Source organism: Arachis stenosperma, chromosome 3 (assembly GCF_014773155.1).
Source record: "Arachis stenosperma cultivar V10309 chromosome 3, arast.V10309.gnm1.PFL2, whole genome shotgun sequence".
NCBI lineage: Eukaryota > Viridiplantae > Streptophyta > Magnoliopsida > Fabales > Fabaceae > Arachis > Arachis stenosperma.
Window position 1 is genome coordinate 106,775,660 of NC_080379.1, and position 4,094 is coordinate 106,779,753.

General features: G+C 32.9%; 1 long non-coding RNA gene across 2 annotated transcripts; it reads right to left on the bottom strand.

The window, feature by feature from the left end:
* Positions 1-302: 302 nt before the first annotated feature.
* On the bottom strand, positions 303-3,513 carry LOC130967140 (uncharacterized). 2 transcript variants are annotated; one of them, XR_009081308.1, is made up of 2 exons: positions 3,001-3,513; positions 303-695 (listed from the first exon to the last, which is right to left on the bottom strand). It is a non-coding gene; the product is annotated as an uncharacterized LOC130967140 (long non-coding RNA). The 2 variants fall into 2 exon arrangements; XR_009081309.1 differs by lacking the exon at positions 303-695 and adding an exon at positions 1,866-2,070.
* Between the last annotated feature and the right edge of the window lie 581 nt (positions 3,514-4,094).

A 4,094-nucleotide genomic window follows, 5' to 3' on the forward strand; every position in this document is an offset into this window, starting at 1 on the left:
TATGCATAATAATGTTTGCTTATTTTTTTAAAATACAAAATTAAAAAAAAACATTGATTGGCCCCTACAAAATTTATTCTAGTTTGTGTCAATACTTATGAGTTTTGTAATACAATTTAATGTATACATAAGTTATCAAATATGTCAAGGTTACACACAAGGTCTTGGCCGTTGTTTTTTTGTGTTTTGAAGAATAAAAAAACAAGATTATTTCAATTCAACGGTTTCAAAAATAGTAAAAGAAAATCAGAGTCTAAATTAATTACGTATTACAAAAATAAAAAATAACCAACACTACTAGGTTAAAATAAATAATAATCTTAAAAATGAATAAATAATATGAAAATACATAGTTGGACCATGCTTTATCATCCCTTTAATTTTTTAAATTATCCAGTCCCACATGCAGCTATCATGAGGCCTATATATGCTGTGGAATCTCCAACGCCTGAAAGGGCGCTTCTTTTACACGTTAGTTGCCAACCGAAGACTCTAAACCCATGTCTCAACGCTCACACCATGAAGCTACCATCGAGGAGGCGGCTTCCGGAACATCATTCTACAGCCCAACCGGAATATGGGGAGGCAATGCCCACGGTTGAGGATGTCATTGCTGCACTGAGCCATACGGACGGACAGTGACAGTGAAGGCATAAAGTCTACTTGGAAAACCAAAAATTATACACATCTATAACCTACAAAGTAGAATAAATCCACGGTCCATCCAACCAAAGTCACAAGCCGGACCAAAACAATATTCAAAATTCCAAATTTAACATGTACTTTAAAAGAAGCAGGAACAGAGTTGACAACATCCCCTTGACTTCATATTTACACAACGTAATGCTCCAGATATGGAAATATACTGCTTACACGGTGTGGGAATTGCAACTAAGGGTATGTTTAGTAACCATGTTTGAAGGAAAAAAGCACGTTAGAAATTTTTGAAAGCTTTACTTTTTGTTTGGCTAATTTTTTTCTCTATAAACGCAGAAGTAATTTTGTTCATAAAATTACGTTTACAAGAAGCAATAATTTCTAATTTCTCCGTGCACTAACGTGCAAATACCTTCAATATTTATTTTTCTTTTACTAACTTTATCCTTTATACATATTATTGCATTATTTATAGAATTCTTATCATTCCTCTCTATATGAACTCTTTTTATTATTTATTATTTATATTTTTTATTAATTTTTTATTTAACATTATATATTTTTATAGTTATAATTTGTGTGTATTGTATTTATTATTATCTTTTTATAATAAAATTTATTAATCCCATTAAGTAAAATAAATTAAATAAAAAAATTAATCATAAATAATAATAGTTAAACATTATAATGTACTAAAAAAGAGTACTAAGAGTATTAAAAATATACTATATAAAAATATATCAAAAAAATATAAAAAAACTTAAACATGTAAAAAAAATAATATTATAATTTAATGTCATGTCCTTTTAAGTAATTATTTATCTAAAAGTGATTAGAAAAGTATAGGTGAATAATAAAAATATTAAACAATGTAAACAATAGATATACCGGATGTTCATTTTACTAGTGTACGGATGGTTATTTTAATATTAAAATTTAGAGGGTTAATTTAAAAGTGTAGTGTGTTTTTATTTGATTAGTGGTTGTTCATATTGTTCAACAAAGTCATTGTTTCCCTAGCATTCCCCAAAGTGATTTTAACTAATATCCAAACAATATTTATTTTATCAAAATCAATTTTGATAAAGAGTGCCAAACATAAATCATATTGACAGAAACCTACTTCTATCCAAAATCAATTCTATAAAATCACTTTTATTCAAATTTGACCGACCACAATCCAAACACACACTAAGACATGCTCTATGTATATCAAGCGGTCTGCTTCTAAATTTTATTGCATGAAATGTTATCCAACAATGAGTAGTTAACTTGCAAATAAACCATAAGTAGGTGTGCAAGGAGTTTTGCAAATTTCAAAGCTACAAATACAGACCATCACTAACCAATGACCACACCAAAATAACAGATTTCTTGGTGGAATTTGATACATAGCTGCCAAGTAAAAAATTCCTGCAAACAAATTATTAAACCAACCCTATCATGCTTTCATATAAAAAACTTGCTGATAACTGTTACTCAAAGGGGGTGAAAACTCAAGTGCAGTCGACTTCACGTAAAGTGGATAACTAAGAGTCGTTAGACAATTTGACTGTTTTGACTAAATTTTCATCTAACGGCTCTCAATTATCAACTTCACATGAAATCAATTGTACCTGAATTTCTACCTAATAATAATGTATGCCACAACAGCATCAATGAGAAAAACACATTAATATTCTCACCATGCCTTACTATCCTAAACACGAACTTTTATTTTTGTGATGAAGTTTTAAAGATGATCTAAACTATGTGTTATACATTATTGTAGGTGTTTACAAAACATCAATGACATTTTTTCTTTTACAAAAAATAAGTGACATTTTTTCTTTATATAATTAAAATAAAATAATATTTTTTTTTACAAAAGGTCAGTAATATTTTGTCTTTTTATAATTAAAAAATGTTTTTTTTACAAAACGTTAGTAACATTTTGTGTTACCATCATAGCAGTGTAAATTACTAAAATAATCAAATACTAGAGTATTTCACACTAAAACTATTCATATCTAAAAATTTTAGCCTAACCAATAAAAAGCAAAAACAGCTATATCACTTCCGCAATCTGCAATGGGTACAGAGTATTGGCTTTCCTAATCCCTATACCCTACACAACTAGTCCAATTTTGTCACACCGATCACCGATGGAATAAATAAGGCACGTTGCACAACATTTTCAACAAAATCTTCAATTTAATTCACAGCATGTACAACTTAGGCAACAAGCAGTCAGCAGAGTCATCAACGATCATCAAGCAGTGACACAGGAAACCTAATCACCCAGTGATACAATGCGATGAATTGAGCAGACCAGGAAGAAAGCTAAGCAACCATTAATATTACCTGCGATGAAGGCGGAGAGCAGAATACGAGGAAGGACGGTTCGAGGCAACGGACGACGACGACAGTGAACACCAGGAAGACCGCCACGAGAGACACAACGAGGAAGAACCCTCTTTCCCTTTCCCGGAACTCCGGCGACAGGTCAATCACGGAGGGGTTAGCTACTCGAATCACGACTACCAAACGATGCCGGAAGATCCAGAGCACGACAACCGAGTCAGTACCGCGGATGACGACGACGGCCGCCGATCTGTATGAATAAGGTGCGGCTGGTGACAGTTTGCGCTGCGGAACGAGATCTTGATAGCAAAGACGAGACAAGGAAGGAAGCTCAACAGCGCAGACGACGGCGGCAGTGTTTACCTCCTACTAACGGTGGTGGTCGCAAGGTGGATAGGGTTTACTTTCCCCCTGAGGTTCAAATTCCGAAGAAAGAAAGTGAGAGAGAAGGGGGACAAGCCTCTCCTTCCTCTTTTGGATTTTTTTAAGAAACTCAAATGGCCCATTCTAATTCGAAACTATTCTCTTCGAAAATATTTCACCACCAGATTTGCAAAATGGGGCCCAGCCCAATACCATCCCAGAAAAAATGAAGGGGCCACGCATACCTAACTAAGCCAGGATGAAACGGCTCGGCTATCTGTGCAAGCCAGAATGACCGTACAACATCAGATCCTGGTCTCTCACGCTAGACAGTAGACACCAAGGACACGTGTCAACCGCTTGCCATCCACAGACCCACCTCTTACGTCTATACCAACTTGGTTCTTTGCCATAATATTCACCTAGGGTGCACACACTACACTACCGTACACTACTCCCAGGCTGTGGCTTTTGGTTGTGGTGGAGCAATTATATGCCTTTTTATTTATCTTTCTCGCTTTTTCTTGTTCTTGATCTTGCAAGAAAAAAATGAAGTTATTATAACTTTTAAAGATATTTATACTTTAAAATTAGTTATCAAAATTAATTATTAATATATTTATATATAAATATATATTATTTAATTTATTTTTAATATATAATTTATATTAATAATTAATTTTAAAAATAATTTTTTAAATTAGTCTTTAAAAATTTTAAAAGCGGATATT